Source organism: Ursus americanus, chromosome 10 (assembly GCF_024610735.1).
Source record: "Ursus americanus isolate L20-20 chromosome 10, mUrsAme1.1.p, whole genome shotgun sequence".
NCBI classification, from domain to species: domain Eukaryota; kingdom Metazoa; phylum Chordata; class Mammalia; order Carnivora; family Ursidae; genus Ursus; species Ursus americanus.
Window position 1 is genome coordinate 72,156,553 of NC_142136.1, and position 19,729 is coordinate 72,176,281.

Genomic DNA, 19,729 nt, shown 5'->3' on the forward strand with positions numbered 1-19,729 from the left:
AGTGTGTTAATGGGAACATCTGTCCATTTACAGTACACAATGAGCTTGTCTATGTAATGACCCGGAAGCAAGGCACGATTCTCAATCACCCTCAGGCTCATCAAAGCAAAATTGAGTTAGGTCCCGTCTGGCGTTCAATATATTCTTATTGTTTCCACGTTTTGAAAATTCCTGCCGCATTATCTGTCTCCAGTCCCTTGGTGCTCCTCCTGTGTTGCGTTTCTCGAAGATTCTGAGATGACACCTGCAAATCCCATTAACAGTTTGCAATTACAGTTCCTCCACATCTAGAGACCAAAACCCATTGAAAGCAGCGTGTTGCTTCCTTCTATCTTTGCACTGATTAGGGGCTGCACTTCCTGTTTTATGTACCAGCTTTGGTGTGAAGCCCGTTCTCCCAATGCACTCTTAACTTGCCAGGATAACAAAATTCACTTTAAAATCAGTATGTCCCTTGCTGGGACCATAAGGCCAAATGTGTTGAGTTGGAAGAAAGGAAGACTGAAAGGTAGTGATGATTCAAACCCAATAAAGCCAACACAGATTAAAAGGGAAAATATTGAACCCTCTCTCTGTAGCCATTGCTAACTTTGTATTTAATGTGAAACTTGATTCTCTTTTAAAAACTACATTATGGGGGTGCCTGGGTGGGTCAGTCGATTAAGCATCTGCCTTCGGCTCAGGTCATGATTCCCGGGGTTCTGGAATAGAGTCCCTGGTCGGACTCCCTGCTCAGCAGGCTGCCTGTTTCTCCCTCTCCCTCTGCCTGCCACTTCCCCAGCTTGTGCGCTCTCTTACTCTGTCAAATAAATAAAATCTTTAAAAAAATAAAATAAAAACTGAATTATGTACCCCGCACTCTCCCCCCAAATAATTCTACCTCTTAGGCTCTTAGTCAGGGGTAGGGTGGCATAAACAGCCAGAAACCTGGATTATAGGCCATCCCTGTCCTGTTGCACGGCTCTCGGTTCCTTAACCTGTAAGTTTCACTACTAAAATCAGCAGTGTTTTAGCTGGCATTTGTTGAATATTTACCATGGGCCAGCACTTTATGAAGATTGTCACTTTAATCCCCCAAAACAAACCTGTGAAATGGAAGCTCTTGTTATTGTCATTCCTGATGAGAGACTGAGACTAGCAGAGGTGGCCCAGCGTTGAAGCCCAGAAGCCCCATGGGCACGTGGCAAGTGAGGTCAGAAAGGCTCACAGAGCGAAGTCAGCATCTCTGGAAGTGCAAAGAAGCCGCGTGTCAGCTCAAGGGAGGCGGTTCTTAGCAGTAGGCGGGCCTGGCAGGGTGCCTCAGCACAGAAGGAAAGGAAGAACAGAGCGCAAGACCAGGGAGAAGGGCCAAGCATACAGAGATCCTGAGACAGGAATGCCCTTGACACATCTGAGAAACTGCAAGAGGGTCAGTTTGGCCAGAGATGAGCACTAGAATAGGTGCTCAGAGAAACTGGCAAGGGCTGGTCTTTGCATCTTGTGGGCTTCAGTAAAGATTTCCTATTTTATTCTGAATGTGATAGAAAGCCATTGGAGTTTTAAGACCAGGGGTTCCTTGGTAAGTTGGTGTTTTAAACAGGTGACCATAACTGCTGTGTGACTTGTGTATAGGTGGGTGGCAGGGGAAGCAGGAAATGGTTTGGAGAACTGTCACATGCAGATGAGATATGATGGTGGCTTGGACCAGTGTGGCAGTATCAGAATCAGGATCTGATCTAACACAGGGCTGGCAGGACTTGCTGAGGGACAGAAGAGACATGAGGGAAGAAAGGTGCCATGGGAGACTCCTAGGGTTTGGGCTGAGCAACTGGGTGAATGGAACCGTGTCCACTGGGGTGGAGAGGAGCAGAGAAGTCTGCTTGGGTCACATGAAGTCTAAGATGGCCATTAGATGACTATGTGGAGATGCCAACCTGGCCACACCACTTGTCATGGCTAATTTTATCTGTCAACCTGGCTGGTCATGGTGCTGATATTTGGTTAAATGGATGTTTTGGTTAAATGGATCCAGTCTGGATGTTGTTGTGGAAGTATTTTTTTTTTAGATGAGATTAACATTTAAATCAGTAGACCTGGAGTGAAACAGATTACTCTCTGTGCTGTGGGTGGGCTTCATCTAATCATTTGAAGGCCTTAAGAGAAAAGACTGAGGGTCTTCAGGAAAGAGGGAATTCTGCCAGCAGATTGCCTTCAGACTTAAGACTGCAACATCAGCTCTATCCTGGGTCTCTAGCCTGCCAGCCTATCTTGCAGATCTTGGGCTCACCAGTCCCAAAATCATGCAAACTAATGCCCTAAAATCTCCCTATCTACACACGCACCCATGCGCGCACACACACACATCCCTGACTAATACGCACTCTACAACTCAGCTCAAGATAGAAATTTCGGAGTCACCAGTGTACAGGTTAGAGTTGTCCAGTAGAAATAATGTGTGAGACACTTAGATAATCTAAAAGTTTCTAGTAATCACAGTAAAAAGAAGGCCTAAAAAACAGGTAACACTAATTTTCATGTGTTCGATTTAATCCAGTGGAGCCAACATTTTATCATTTCAGCATATAATCAATATGAAAGCATTAATTAGGTATTTTACATTTTTTTCCACACTAAGTCTGCAAGATCCAGCCTGTATGTACACTGACAGTATGTTTCAGTTTGGGCCTGTCACATTTCTCATGCTCCGTAGCCACGTGTGGCCCGTGGCTGCCGTACTGGACTAGCACAGGGCATGGAGATACTGAGATCTGTGGGGTCGGGTGGGACCACGTAAGATGCACGTGCAGGTGGAGAAGAGGAGAGAACAGAGCCCAAGACTGAAACTAGGACTCCCAAATGTTTCAAAGGTAGGAAAAGAAAGAGCATCCAGCAAAGGAGCCTGAGACCAAGTGTCTGATGAGCAAGTGAGAAACGAGAGGGTAGAATCTTAAAAGCACAAAGCACTTCCTGTGTGTTCCTTACAAGAGGCGAGCATTCGGTGTGTGTCCCCTGTTCGGGTGTTACCAACACAAGATAGAGCCTGTAAAGAAATATCGGAAGGTACAGTGGGCGAGCACAGCACAGACAGGCATTCGTCACCTTCACCCAGATCTGGAGTCTGACCGAATCTGCAATCTCAGTCCGCCCACCCCCAAGGAAATGAGCAAGGCTGTCCAGGAAGCCATCCTCAGCTGCCCTCGAGCTGTTTGTTCACGCACGGTAGCACACCTACTGCGCGCCAGGCATGACCTTGGGGGAAGAAGTGTGGATTAGACGTGGTCCACCCTTCAAGGAGCTCCCCGCTCAGCAAGGAAGAAAGCCAGGATGGAGTTGCCTCTCTGGGAGCAGGTAGGTGGGTTCTCACATCAACATCAAGAAGAACATTAAGTATAATCAACATCATTCTTGGGGGAGAAAAAAATCCCTTGGGGAGGGTACGTTGGCATCTGAAATGCAGCCTCTCAGTAAATACAACAGAGCCAGTTTCCCTGCAGCACTCGAGCAGATTGCTGTTTCCGCGGCTGAGCACCAGAGGAAGCACTTGGCTTGGCTTGTGTTTTGAGGTCATGTTGTATGAAAAATATGTGTTGTAGCTTTAAACACTGGTGTGTGAGATGCTCCCAGCAAGAGAGGACCAGAACGGGATACAAATGTTCGCAGATTCACACCCCAGAGCGTACGTGGATTGTGGGGGGACGGCTGGCAAAATCACCTGCTTTATATTGTTTTTTATTTAAAGTTTTCTTCGGGCACCTATGCTTAAATTCACTTGAGCTATGCACATACGACGGACTCAACCGCAAAAAGATGATTATGATGCCATGTGGCAAGTGTGATGCTCCTTCGGAGGAGGCGAGGCATGTCAGAAGATGCAGCAGGAATCCCGCTCGGAGCTCCCAGGGCTCTCGAGAAGCCGGTGGGGGTTCGGGTCTTTGCCTACGTGAACAGTGAAGTGAGAGGAGAGCCATGTGGGTTTAGGCTCAACCCCAGCTTGCTCCTCATCATAAAGGGAAGGAGGGGAGACGCCCCACTCCAGGAGGACCCTCGAATGGCCCTGCAAGGCAAGGAGGAGACAGCGCCCCAGCCCCAGCTGGCTGCTAGAGAGAAGGTTCGGTCCTGCCTCTACATGCTCTCTATGCCCTTCTTCCATGGGGTCCCCTCTGAAGACTCAGCACCAGGCTTCCTACTCAAGTCCAGCCACAGTCTCTCACCCCAGGCCCAGGATGAGCCTCGCCCAGGCAGGTTGGTGAGTCCTGAGCCCCATAAAGGGTTAGGTCTGCCCATGCCATTCACCGGGAGCTGCTGTCACAGGTCTTTCTTGGATTATTCCAACCCCTTTCCATCTTATCTTCTTACCTCCTCCTGGGGCCTCTCTGACAAGCCCATCCCAGCCCTGTCGCCTGTTGCAGACACGCATCATGGGCTCAGCTCCCCAGACTTCCTTTGGTCTCCACTTGCAGGCTCCATGCACAGTCAGCAAAGGGTGGGGGACGCTTGCCCCCTTCTGGGGGGGCCCTTGGAGATGGAGAAAAGGCAAGACTGCAAGGAGCGGCCAGCTCCTGAGGATGCGGTGCCCCTTGATGACCGAGATGACGTCTTGATTCACTTGCCCACTAGGGCCCCTCATATAGGCCCTTGGTTGGGTTTGCAGCGCCGGCAAGGATCTGAGGGTGGGCTTCGGATACCATCTTCCCGCCCAGCTCAGGTGTCCCCAGACAAGCTGTCTGCAGGAGGACACACCTTGGGATGACCAACAACGCTCACTATTCCATGGAGTTTGCTGAATAATCATGACACCTCCGTAGCTTACTTCCTTTCCCCGAACCCCCTACAATAAACTTGTCCAAGAAAGAGAAGGACTTGTTCTGTCTCATCACTGCTCTTGACTTCACGAGGCCTTCCATTGCTCCCTGTTCTTGCAGGTCAGCTTTGCCTGGCCTCCCCAAGAGAGGAGAGGGGAGAACATGCCCCGAGTCCCCTCCTGCTGGGGGTGTGTCATTTCCAGGGCTTGCCCGCAGCCCCATGATTACAGGTGGCAGAGACCACTTCTTGTTTGTATGGGAGTTCCATCTTTTCGTGCCTCATAAGGGGACATGGTTACCATGTAACTGGTACATTAGCACCGTCCCAACAATTCCTTCTGAGTGGAATCACAGTGGGTCAACAACTTTTGTTTCCAGCAGTCCCCTGCATCCAAAACAAACAAACAGGAAAAGAACAAATGGATGAAATGATTATAAGACTAAAACGTACAATCACAGAATTGCAAGCTCCTTGAAAAGTCCTCTGGGCCTCCTGCCTCAGACCTTCTCTGGCTCCCAGTGCCCACACAGAACCACTTGCCGTGAAAAGAGACTTGACCCCATCTTTAGAAATAAAAAAATCTGGAGCGGAGGACTGCCACCTTCTCCGCTAAGTTCCAGCCGTCTGTCCTCGTATTGTCACTCCCCAACCTCTACCTTCATTTCTTGTTATGGTTTTTCTTACTCCTGGAAGCTTGTTTATTGTTCTGCCCTCATCCAGAAGAAGCTCCAGAAGGCGGGTGCCTTGTCCTGCTCCTTCACCATAGCAGCCCTGGTGGTGCCTGCCGGGCCGGTGTTAAACAGTGAAATCTCGCTGCTCCCTACACTGCTAAGCCGTCATGACCTCAGGAAGCAATGCAGCCTGGGTGCTTCCGGATGACGCGGTTTGAGACTGGTTCAGCGAACGTTAAGAGGGGTCAGAAGCTGTAGCAAGAGGAGCCAAAGAGGCAGTCATCTGCAGAGCTAGCAATGGGGCTGACCATGTGCCTCTGCTGCTGGCCCGGGCTCCCCCTCCAGCTTCCTCACTACACACACACACACACACATACACACACACATAGAGGCTTCCTGCCCACCATTTACAAACTAGAGTTGAAAACAAATCAGGTGTGGCACACCTGGGTGGCTCAGTTGGTTGCATGTCTGACTCATGATCCCAGCTCAGGTCTTGATTTCACAGTTGTGAGTTCAAGCCCCATACTGGGCTCTGCACTGGGCATTGAGCCTACTTTAAAAAAAAAAAAAAGGCAAGTGCTACCAAAAACTGAGACATCAAGAGGAACAAACAACCAAAAAGAAACTAAGAAGGAAATTTAAAAAGATAAAATAATTCATTTTATGAAAAAAGCATGAAGATAGGTAAAAATTAAAGTGTAGGTAATAAAAGGGTGTTACTTAAAGAAATTAAAATGATTTATAAGTCACAATAAATGGAATAAGAATTTTAATTTTTATTTATTTTTAATTTTTAATTTTTTATTTAAATTCAATGTAATTAACATATAATATATTATTAGTTTCAGAGGTAGAATTTAGTGATTCATCAGTTGCATATAACACGCAGTGCTCCTTACATCACATGCCCTCCTTAATGCCCATCACCCAGTGACCCCATCCCCCTACTCCTCTCCCCTCCAGCAACCCTCATTTTGTTTCCTATGATTAAGAGTCTCTTCTGGTTTGTCTCCCACTCTGATTTTGTCTTGTTTTATTTTTTCCCCTCTTCCCCTATTATCCTCTGCCTTGTTTCTTAAATTCCACATATCAGTGAGATCATATGATAATTGTCTTTCTCTGATTGACTTATTTCACTTAGCATAATACCGTCTAGTTTCATCCATGTCATTGCAAATGGCAAGATTTCATTTTTGATGGCTGTGTAATATTCCATTGTGTGTGTGTGTGTGTGTGTGTGTGTGTGTGTGTGTATCACATCTTCTTAATCCAATCATCTGTCGATGGACATCTGGGCTCTTTCCATAGTTTGGCTATTGTGGACATTGCTGCCGTAAACATTGGGGTGCAGGTGCCCCTTTGAATCACTATGTTTGCATCCTTTGGATAAATGATTAATAGTGCAATTGCTGGGTTGTAGGGCAGCTGTATTTTTAACTTTTTGAGGAACCTTTGTACTGTCTTCCAGAGGGGCTGCACCAGTTTGCCAGAACAAGAATTTTTTTCAAGATAAAATTTCAGACAGAAATAAATAGAAAGAAAAATTTGAAACATGAGCAGGAAGGAAATTAAGGCAGGCAAACTGGATAAAGTTATAAAACAAAGACCAGAAACCTTAAATACTTAGAAAGATACATAAAATAAGCACCGGTTTATGGGCAAACTGATAAAATATTTTCGAAAAGTGCACAACAAGGGAGGCTCTCGAGGCTAAGGTAATTGGAGAGAAGATACCAACAAGTGCAGAGCTGGGAGTGCAGACTGAGGTGGCCCGCGGTGAGGTGCTCTGGCAGGCACTGCCCAGGCCCGGGCTCCATGACTCCTGATGAGATCTAGGAGAGCCTGCCTTCAAAACTGGCTGCCTGCCACCAATCAGCCCGAGGGTCGCTAAGGCCCAGAGTCCAAGGGAAGCCACACTGGCGGTGAGCACTGGCGGTGTCATACCCTCAGTCCCTCCCACCTTTGCAACGTGAAGCATGACGCCACGTGGATTTCCACACACTTCTCTGCGCAGGCACATGTAAAGTAGAAAGCCCTTCTGGGCTGAAGGAAAGAACAAGAGTGAGAAGACAGAAGAGGGGAAGAGAAATCCCGTGGATACATTATTGCATGACATGGGCTGTGCTGTGGATTCACAAATCCGCTTCTCTTGGAGATGCCCCCCAGCTCATCGTGCCACATTTGTAATGATGGTGTGTCCATTGCCCAGATGGGAACCCTGAGGCCCGTGACCCTTTCCCACCCCTGTTAGCCTCTGTAGGATCAGCTTCAGGGATTCACCAGTGATTCTCAGCTCTTCTTCCCCCACCCCCCATTGAAGCCATGTTTATTCTCTTTTTGGCCTGCCAATTTCTACAGTCAGTTCCTAGAGTTTCTCCCTTGATACATGCATGTTTCATGGACTTTCTGTATCCCAGATCCAAGAAGATGTCACTGCTGACATAAGATTCGCAATGCTACCTCCATTCTGCCCACTAAGCCACCAGAAAGCCCGTCTTCTAGCTGTCCTCCACAGCCTCGCCGGGACGTGGGTCCGGGCCTTACAGAGCCTGCCATGGGACTAGGTAAGAGATACCAGGACACTGCCAGTGCGGGGCACAATTAATGGCCAGTGGATATAGAGCTTTGGAAAGCAGGGCGCTCAGAGGCAGATCTGGACTCAGTTGTGACTCAGCACAGGTTTCTGAACCTCTGACTCCTCACATAAGCCAGAATTCATAATCACGTCCACCTCCAAGGGTTGTGTTCCCTGAGTTCATTTCTATAAAGCTTTCCTGCCACACAGCGAAGAGTGGCCCTGGTCCTGAGTAGGTCAGAAATGACGGTGTGGACAGTGTGGCGGGGGCAGGACCCTTGGAGCTGTGCCCAGAGAGGAAATGGACTGGGCCTGTGTCTCCTCTTGATGGCATTGTGACCAATTCCATTTTTCTGGCTCAGTGCTCCTCAATCAGGGCCAAATTTGAGCCTCGGGGCCCACTAGGTGATGTCTGGAGACATTTGTCACACCAGGAGAGGAGGAAGATGCATGTAGGGTAGAGACCAGGGATGCTGCTAATATCCTGCAGTGCACAGGACGGCCCCATAACTAAGAAGATCCAGCCCCACATGGCAGTAGTGCTTGCACTGAGAAACCCTGCCTGGCTAGAGCCATGGATCTCGGTACGTTCAGCTGGTGAAGTTATTAACAGGCAGGTTTTCCTGGGCACTACCCCCCAGAGGGTCTCAATCAGGAAGTTTGGGGTAATATATAGATACACAATATAGATACCCCAGAGATTCAGAAACAGGGACTCCCTGACCCTAGGGCTCGAAGAAACTGCTCTACAAAGTGGACACTGGACTTGGCAAGTAGGTGATTACGGATAGAGGCTTTGCCTTTGGAGGCTTTCCAAACTTCAGCCCCCTACCTGGCTGTACTGAGTCCTAGGACTGTCTTTTAAGGTCAGTATCGAAGGTAGAAGGGGAAATACAGGGAGACCGACTTGCCCACAGTTCTGATAGCCACCAAGCGGCAGAATTAGGACTAGACTCCCACTGTCTTGCATACAATAACAAATGTCTGTTAACTGGATGAATAACTGAATACACAGGTAGATGAATTGAAGCACCCTGACTTCAAAATTCATTTTCTTTGCATTCTTGCATGATACTCTTTAATTATCTCAGAAGGTGCTGAGGAATTGAGATAATGAAACTGAAATGATAGGAGTTATAATAAAATGTAATATGAGCAAAGAATTGCTTTTTGGAACAAGTGACTTTGAAATTGTCGAGATGTTCACACTCACTAATGGAAAATTATCTTAGTACCTGATCCTGAACTTTCAAAGAAAGGGAGAGTCAAACTGATAATAACTTATGTTAATAAGCAGCACAAGGTTGTCTGTTTCTAACTATCTGTTGTTTAAAAAAGAAACTATCTAGGCTTATGAAGAGTTAAAAATCAAGGCTAACGTTTTTAAATAGGCACTTAAAAAGTTTGCCCTCTGGTGGACAGAGGTAAAAATGCATATGATGTTAAGAAAAACATGACGCTTTGCTTAGGGCAGGCAGTACCTTATCTCCGAGTTCACCTGAAACAGGACAGCTGCTGCTTTGAGCTGAACTGTGTCCCTCTCAAATTTGTGTGTTGAAGTCCTACCCCCAGAACTTCAGAATGTGACTGTATTTAGAGATAGGGCGTTTAAAGACGGGCATTGTTAAAATGAAGGTGACCCCTAATCCCATCTGACTGGTGGCCTTATAGCAAAAGGAAATCCTGACATGGGAGACACCAGGATCATGATGCATGGAAGAAAGACCATGTGAGGACACAGCAAGAAGGTGGCCATCTGCAAGCCAAGGAGAGAGGCCTCAGGGGAAGCCAAACCTGCCGGCACCCTGATCTGGAATTCCAGCCTCCAAAACTGTCAGAAATACATTTCTGTTGTTTAAGTGCCCCCCCCACCCCCAATATGGTATTTCTTGCACAGGCTCCAGTGGACTAATCCAGCCATCATTCGGGAACAAGCTTCCCTGTTGTTGAGGACGTTAGACAAGGTGGTGTGTCGCTGAGCATCTGTTCTTTATTATTTTTTTTAACTTTTATTTATTTATTTATTTATTTATTTATTTATTTATTTATTTGACAGAGAGAGAGAGAGAGCACAAGCTGGGGGAGGGCAGCAGAGGGAGAAGAGAAAGCAGGCTCCCTGCTCAGCAGGGAGCCCGATGATGCGGGACTCGATCCCAGTCCTCTGGGATCATGACCTGAGCAGAAGGCAGATGCTTACCTGACTGAGCCCTCAGATGCCCTGAGCATCTATTCTTTAAAGGGGTCTCTTGGGAGTTGACTACAGTCTACTTCACGTCAAAGTCCAGCTAAGTAAGCTGCGGAGAGGTCAGGGCCTCCTCACGGAGCTCACATGGCTGGCAGCACACGCTCTCTCTCCAAACAAGCATTTGCCTCCCTGTCCGCCTCCTTTGGGACTCCTAGTAGGACTATGTCTCTCTATTCATTGAAATTTTACATTCAGAAAATTTAAAACCATCATTTATTTCTTATTTCAAAACTTGTATGTGGATTTCATAGAAAATACAGATAAGCAAAAATAGGGAAATAAAATCCAACAATGATTCTTCTGTACTCAGAAGTGATCCCACTAACATTTATTTCTCACTCACACTGGGATTCCTTTTTTTTTTTTTCCTATGGCTAGAGATGCATGGTTTTGGCTCATTTGCAAAGAAGGGATCATCCTTTACATATTGATTTTTACCTCTTTTTCCACCAATAATATATCATAAATAACTTTCCTCATCATCAAATATTATTCTACAGCCTCATTTGGATAGCTTTTACTACTCTATTATAAGAACACATCTTAATTTAATCAAGTCTCCATAGACGGATATTTGCTTCTTTCTAATTTTCTTTGCTCTACTAGTCAGTGTTGTGATGAACCACCTGGTAATCTTTTCATATATCTATGATCATTTTCTTGGAATGCTAAATTTTGATTTTTAAGTATAACTTAACTACCAGTGACTGGGGAAACCTCCCCATACTCCCCAGCAATAAATGACAAAACCAGACAGGTAGAAGGAACAAAGTTATGTCTTGAAGCACTCACTTTTCAGACTGGATTGTGAGTAGGATGATTTCACGGAGGGCTGATGGGAAATTAACCAGGGTAGAAGAATGAGGGCAGAGAAGGAAGAATGTCACACCTTTCCATAGGATGGCTGAAAAAGAAACCACCAGAAAACAAGTAAGGAAGTAAAAAGATAAGTAAAGAGAGCTCAGGAGTGAAGAAAGTGATCCTTGAAAGGAGTGGAGAGAGAAGGCATAGTCTGAAGACCTGGTATGACTGATAAGCACAAATGTTTATACTCACTGCAAGACTAGTTGGCTTGTCTATTGTACACCAGGAGCTGTACCTAAAACATCTAACTGGTCACCCCACTGTTGCCAACAGCACCCCATCCATTGGTGCGTGCTCAGAAAATACAAAATAAATATAACATTTGACTTGGAAAATAGAGGCAGATCTGCTGAGGGAATAAAATTTATCGAATGCTTTGCAAAGTAAAAATTGAATTCTAATATTTTGTTGTATACCTCCGGTTGCCAATTAATGGAAATCTAAAATTATCTATAATGGACATATATTCAGGGAGCCCAGTTTAGGCTACTTCCTCATTTACCACTTTGTCAAGGAATAGGGAGGGGTGTTTTAATGAGCTCCATTAACCATTAGGAGAGTGATGATTTTGTTCAGAAATGGACCAAGACCCCTGTGTGTAAAGACCACATAATGAGAGTAAAAGGTGTCCTAGGTACACAGTGTTCATTCTAAGAGAATTTTTCAAGCCACACATGCTGGTACCTGAATTGTTCATTCCTGGTCCCAAGTCCTTTCCATGATGATGCTTGTTGGGGCTTCCTTACCAGCCTCTGTGTCTTTCTGTGAGCTCTTGTTGGCCACTGTCAGTTCCCTCCAAACACAAACATGCTGAACCCACCCACCTGTGTGGGTCCCGCTCACCCCTGGGGTCGGGCTTTGCCCAGGATCCGTGTTGCCCTGGTCTGGTGGACTGGGAAGGCATGTTTACAGTGTGATGAATGCAATCTGCAGATTTGAATTCAACCCTAATCCAACTTTAAGAGTTTCACGTCCATTCTGAAATCCAACCATGGCATTTGAGATTTCAGACATCCAGATAGAAGAAGTAATGAAGGGACACTACTCAGCAGCCTACACAGAGACGTTTCCCTGAAAGGAAGGACTCTTGCCTAAGAAGGAGACCCCGCGGCCACATCTGACCCAGGAACACAGGCCAGTCAGTCTTCTTGGGATGGTGCTATGGTCCAGTGGGCTCTGTGGAGCAGGTCACAGGGGCACCATCATGAGCTCTGGAGACCTGAGAGGAGGGAGGCTGTCGGCTAGAGAGGATATGTTGTTTTCAGGAGCTACGTGAGGTCACCTGGAAGAACGAGTGGGGAGAGGGTGAGAGGGAGAAGTGCAGGATAGGAGCAGAGAAGATGTGGGTGAAACATAAGTGGGAAGACATGGGGACAACATGTGGCACAGGCCTTGGTTGCTGAAAGTACACATGCCATGGTTGACAGCTCTGGATCTGAAGTTTGGGCGTGATAGCACTTGTGCCTACATTTCTAGTTGAGTAATGGATACCTATTTCAAAATATTTATCTGGAATCTTGGAACTGGCAAAGATTTCTTAATCAGGACATAGACATGCTAACCATAAAGAAAAAAGTAAATTGGACTACATTAGATCTAAGAACTTCTGTTCATTAAAAGACGCTGAAAGGATGAATGGCAGCACATAGAGTGGGAGGAGATATTGGCGGTGCCCCCATCTGACAAAGGACTCATCACAAACTTCCGCTAATCAATAAGAACAAGGCAAGCAACCAATAGAAATATGGATTAATGACTCGAATAGATACTTCATAAGGGAAACTAGCCAAATGGCCAATAAACACATGAAATGATTTCCTTCATTCATTATCAGGGAAAAGCAAGTTGAAGCCACAGTGAGATTCTGGTACACACTCACCAGAGTGTCTGAAAGAAAAATGGTGGGTGATATCAAGTGTCGGCAAGGGTGTGGAGCAGGAATCCTCCTAGTCTGCTGGTGGAAGTATAAACTGATACAACCACGTTGGAAAACCGTATTTATCTAGCACTGATCCTATGTGTATTGTAGGACTTAGTGATTCCACTCCCGGGGACACAGCCAACAAAAGTGCATGCATAGTTCACCAAAAGACATGGACAAAATTGTTGGGAGAACCCCTATTTTTAATAGTCCCAAACGGGAAACCCACTGCCCATGAGTGTTAGAGTGGACAGATGAATGGGGAGATGTTCCCACAGCGGAACACTATCCAGCTGTGGTTCTCCACCTATGGTCCCGGAAGAGCAGCATCAGTGTCATGGGGCAACTTGGGAGAGCGATCTCTGAGGTCCTGACCCAGACCTACTGAACCCCAAACTCGGGGACAGGGCCCAGCAATCTGTGTTTCAGGAAGCCCCCAGGTGACGATCGTGTCCACACAAGTTCGAGAATCACTGCTTTACGGCAACAAGAGCGATCAAACTACAGCTCGGAGCAAAAATATGGGTGAATCTCACAAACATAATGGTGAACAAAAGATGTCAGACACAAAAGAGCGTTTGGGATCCTGCCATTTCTGCAAAGCTCCAAGGCAGGTGGAACTAATCAGCGCTACTGGAAGTCCGAATGAAGGTGTGGACTAGGGTGAGGGGAGTAAGGTGCCTAGGGCAAGATGTAAGGAGGTTTTTTTTTGCTAACCCTGATGGTGAGTGCCTCCCAGGGGCCTTGCTTGCCTCACCCGACCCTGGCCTTGGTCAGGATGATCCTTACCTCCTGAAGGAGCACAAGGGCCATTGTTTATGTTCTGTGTGTCCGTCCGAGTGCTGGTTGCAACAGGGTGTTCAGTTCCACAAATTCATCAACGTGTACACGTATGATTTATAAACTTTTCTGTATGTAATTCAGAATTATCTTCCAATAAGTAATTTTTCAGTAAGAGCTTATGGGCATATGCAACTGGAAAGATATACCCTGTGATGATCAGTGATGAAAAAATGAATTTTTTGGTAGACTTTGAATATAAATTGCTTTCAGGATATGGGCCTTTTTTTTTTTTAATGAGCTCAGAAATTAACACAAAAAATAATTCAGGGCACCTGGGTGGGGCTGTTGGTGAAGAGCCCGCCTTTGGCTCAGGTCATGATCCAGGGTCCTGGGATGGAGCCCCAGGTCCCGCTCCCTGCTCAGCGGGGAGTCTGCTTCTCCCTCTCCCTCTGCTCCTCCCCCAACCTGTTCATTCTCTCTTTGTCAAATAAATAAAATCCTAAAAAAATAATAAAAATTCAGAATAAAGTCTCAGAGATGATATGTGAGATCAAAATTAATAATACTATCATTTTTGTTCTAAAAAATGAGATGGGGCTTCCAATGTAGCTTACCTGGACTCTGAAGGCCATTGCCAAGGAGAAGTGAGTCCCAGATATGTTCTGGGTGCGGGAAAAACTTTGGAATAAAGTACAACTCCGCAGGGAGCAACTTTGAGCACACTCCCCTGACGTCTCGGATTGCCGGCATCCGTGCTAACACAACAACCATCTTGCTTTATAGGCACATCCCGCAAGGACAGAGTCCCCGTCCCTGTTGCCTGCTTGCTAGGGAAACAGTGATTTTTATTTGACTCGATACTTTAATCTTTATGCCCAAGGGAGCTCTCAGTATGGCTTACCCCGCCCCTGTGTTTTAAGGTGAAGGGGGAATGTTCTCACTGCTGTGCTTCCTACAGCTGGGCTGGAGTCAACGGCAACGCACGAAGGACGTGAGACCCCAGGAATCAAAAGCATGTTTGTTGAGATTACGAAGAAAATATGAATAAGTAATGCTGGGATCAGCCATCGGGGTGGAGGGACCATTGAGCGGAAGAAGCCTCACGGACTCCTGAGCCTCAGACCCCGGGTCAGCGGTGGCTGCCTTCTGAATCGAGGAAGCTGCCTCGGGACCCCAGAATGGCAGATGGCTCTCACAACTACAGTCTCTCCTGCAGCAGGGCACGGGGCTTCCTGTGGAAATGAAGACCTGTGGGAGCAGAAGGGGCTCCGCTCGTCCTGATGCTGCGCCCTCTCTGGGGACCGACCCCTCTGGGAACAGCCCTGCTTCTAACCCCCAGCTCGGACCTGGGAAACGTGATGACCAACCAGGCCTGGCAGAGGAAACATCCCGAGGCGATGAGGAGCCAACTGAGCATAACTGGGTCTGTTTTGGTCTTACTTCACTGTCTAAACTCTCCCGGAATTTTGTTGAATGTAAGCATTTCCACAACCCTGTGATCCTATCCTTGCTCAGAAGTGCACTGCCTCGTGCCTGTTTTCGTTTCGTTGCTTGTGTGAAGAATCATTTTAGTGATCGGTCTGTCCATCTTGTCTAAAATGCAGCTGCTTCCCTCCACACGCAGAGCCTCCATCCCTACTCAAGCCCCCACCTCCTTTCCCCTGCAGCGTTGCCACCGCCTCCGAACTGCTCCGTGTCCGCCCTGTCCCCTTTCCATGGCTTCTCCGCTGGAAGCCAGTCCTGCACACACGGCAGCATGACCACACCCCTGCTTGGCTCCAACCCTGCAGTGTTTCTCTCCGGATTAACCTCCTATTTCTGAGGCTTTGACATCCTGGAGACTTGCAGACCCTGGAGAGACTGCCCCTCCGGGATTGGGGATTGGCTAATTGGCAGAGAGCAAACCACAGCCCTAGGAGTGCACTTTCATATGCAAATCAACCAGCCCAGAGCCCACACCCCCACGACCTCCTCTAGGGACCTGTTACACTCTGGGCCACCAAACCCCTGTCCTAATCATCCCAGGGCCAGCTACTGACAACTAGGGCCAGCCCTGTGCCCTAGAGAGAATTGTTCAAACTACCAGTCCTAAACCTCTCCTGTTTCTTCCCATAGAAACCACAAAATAGTCTATAGCTCATGCTTTCCCCTCTCCCTTTGCCTTCTGACTGCCCCTGGAACCCCTGGTGTGGCCCCTTGTGGAGGGGCACGCCCCTTCTCCGGGAACTGTAAGTGTAACTCATGCACTTTTCAACGACCTGTTGTCTCCTGATCCATGGGTTTTGCCATACCTGAATAATAATAAAACCTATATTTTAAAACACTCTCAGAGGGAAAGTCAAGGTCTTTACACGGTCTAGACTCTGCTGCCCGCTCTCCTAGCCATTAGCTACACGTGGCTATTGAGCACTTGAAATGTGGCTAGTCAATATTGTGATGTCCTGTAAGTGTAAACTATGCACCGGGTTCCAAAGACAACACCAAAAAAAAAAAAAAAAAAAAAGTAAAATATCTCATCAGTAATTTGTATATTGACCACGTGTGGAAATAAGAATATTTCAGATACACTGGCTTCAACAAAATATATTAAAATCAATTTCATGTTTGTTTTTACTTTTTTAGTAGAGCTGCTATAAAATTTTAGAATGCGTGTGTAGCTCTCACGTCTCTGTGGGACAGCCTGGTCTGCAAGGCCCTGCATGATTTAACCCTGCCGGCTTTCTGGCTGCATCTTCTTCCCTTCTCCGCCTCACCTGCTCTGTCCCATCACACTGGCCTCCCGATGCTCCCTGAAGGCTCTTGCACCCCCTCATTTGCTGTTCTCTCTACCTGGAATGAGCCCTTAGAGACCCGCGTGGCTGGCTCCCTCACTGCCCCCATCTCTGCCCCACTTCATCCCCAAGTGAAGCCTGCTCTGGCCTCCCTCCCTAAATATCAACATCACCCCCAAATTCCTCTCCCTCCCCTGCTTTAGTTTTCATGCTTAGTATGCATCACTAGCTAAAATTTTGCTTGTTTTTCTTGTTTATTATCTATGTCCCCATCAGCATGAAAGCTAATAACAGGCAGGGATTTGGGTCTCTCGTGTTCCCTGCTTCAGGCTCTGTATCTAGAAAGCAGTGCTTTGCACAAAGTAACAATAAATATTTGTTGAACGAATGAACACAGGATACAAGCTTTTAGCCTCAGGATCTTCATTCCAAATGGAAGAAGTCAAGTATATGTAACAGATAAAAACAGGGCTGAGGGTTGGAGCAAGGGAGAGGCCTGCAGGGAGCTAGGCCAGCTGAGGAGGCCTGGCCACGGCCGGGAGGCACTCAGACCCAGGCCGGGCTGCTCAGACCTGTCAGATGGCAGTGGTGGGGGGTGTAGGAACCGGCTAGGAAGGAGAGCATAATCTACATTTTTACAAAGCTGCGTGTAAAATCAGCCCTTGGTGCTGCTGCTTATTTTCACAAGTGGGATGGGGCACAGTGGCCGAAGAACTGAACCGGCTTGGGAGGGCAGGTGGTCCAGAACCCTGCTGCAGTCTCAAGCCTCATTCCAGAAATGTTGAATAAAATCTGTGTTTAACCCCATCTCCAGTGAATCCCGAGCGTATGGCTCTTCAAAATGCAGTCAGGTCCAGGAACAGCTGGCAGAGAGACAAAACGTGATCTAGCCATACAATGGGATAGTATTCAGTCTCAAAAAGGAAGGACATGCTGACGTCGGGTGCAGTACGGATGGCCCTTCACGATCCCAGGCTGTGTGACATAATGCAGTCCCGTGAAGGCCACCTGGGTCTGCTGCCAGCAGGCTTAGCCCTCTTGATTAGTGCCAGTTTCAACAACAAACACGCAGTAATTTCTCACCTCCACTAAGGGGGGTATTTCCTGGGAAGAGGTTTATGTAAGATCTTATTCTAGAAAGCGCGTACAAAACAACAAAGAGGGATGGGAAATGGCTGCGAGTAGTAATGGAGAAGCATTTAATAAACTAAGAAGCACAGATATGGGGCCAGTAAGCGTCAAAAGTGATCATTCTCATTAGTAATCAAACGAAAGGAAGAAAAGAGTACAAGAACGCATTTTTCATAGAATGGGTTGGAAAAAATATTAAATAAAGACTAGCCAGTGCCGGTGTAAGTATGAGGAAAACGACCCATGTCCTCAGATTGGAAGGACTGTAAAAGGCATCTCTAAGGAGCATAAGAAGCCTTCATAAAATATATACTCTTCCTATTATTCCATCTCCAGGAATTTGTTCTTACAAAGCAAGTGTTTGACAGCGCAAAGATCCATGCACAAGATGACTCACTACAGGGTTTAAAGCAGCAAAAATAATCCAAACCTCTTAAATAATTGGTAAAATACATTATAACATATCCACATAAAAGAATACTATACAACCATTTAAAATGATACTGCAAATTGTACTATTTTTACTTATTTGGAAGGATGTTTAGCATATACGTGTTGGAAAAGCAGTGTAAAGAGCCATCTGTGTAATATGAATCAAATTTGTTTTAAAAGGTCATATCTATTTACATGGAAAAAGTATAGAATCAATGTTACAGTGGTTGTCTCTGGGTGGAAAGATTTGGATTATTATAATTGTGTTTCTGGTTATCTGTAATGTGTTATCTAATTTTTCCTACAATGATTATGTATTACTAGAGGTTTTTTTTTTTTTTAATCTCCCATTTTGGTGCAGGAAAAGGAGTACACATAAGAAAGCCTAGTTGCCAAGATTAAAGGTGTTTACCAGGCTGAGCTCTTGTGTACTCTGGGATCATCGCCTGCAAACTGAAAAGGGAGTAATGAGACTGAATGTCAAGGGATGAGCCATTCAGGGAAGCAGCGGTCCCTATGGAAGCAGCAGAATCTCCGGTGTTTACCAAGCTACCGGGCACCTAATGCCAACAAAGACACCGGGAATCCGCAAACGGCACCGCGCTATCCGTAGAAAAGTGTTTTACCTCCTGCCCTCCCCAGCTGGCACGTAAAGGGTACTGGGCATGCGCCAGGCTCAGCACTTGACCGTTTTCTCTCATAACCCCAGCAATAACCTTAGGAGATGATTATGGTGCCCGTTTGACAGCAGGGTGGTTAGTGGGTGCTGGAGCTGGATGTGAAACCAGTCTTCGTGATCCCAGAGCCCGCCTCTCTGCACAGCCCCTCACTCCGTCCCTCCTAGCTGCCGGGAAGTGATTGATACTCCAGGGTGCGTGCAGAGCCTCCTCCGGGACGAAAGGACACTTTTCCCCAGCAGCAAGCCAGGCCCAAGTCCCTTCCAGACCCCTTTCCCGGTTAGCTGTGAGCCGCCGAAACAGTGCTGCTGGCCCCTTGGCCCTGTCCGTGCTGCTGTTTGTCTTGCAGCAGCTCCGAGGGGTCTGGGTTTTGACCGGTAGCGCCCCCGCATGTTCCCACGGCAACCTGGACGCATCCCAGCAATGTTGTGCGAGAGCCACCGTCCAGCTGGAGGGCAAGGTCACAGTCACTCACTGAATGCCGTGGGAGGGAAACCTGGCACAGGCCTCCCCTAGGGCACTTGGGATTTTTGTAATCCGTGTTTGGCGTCGCCGCGTTTTCACAGAGCAGCAGGCCTGGCAGGACCCAGCGCCCAGAGCCCCTCCCCATCCACTCTGCCGGCTCCACTCCAGCCGAAAACCAGGCACAGGCCAGGAGCGAACAAGGGGAATGTTGGTGCGCGTTTCTTTAGTGGCAAGTTCAGAGCATCCCGGCCCAACCCCCTCCGCGCGTCCCCCTTGTGAAAGGCTGCACAGGTTATACCACCCCCTGAGCTCCTGGGGGCGCTGTTCGCGCAGGCTAAGACGTGGATGTCGCCTCCGGAAGTCTTGACTCCCCATGACTGGCCCATAGTAAATTAAAACTAGGACAATC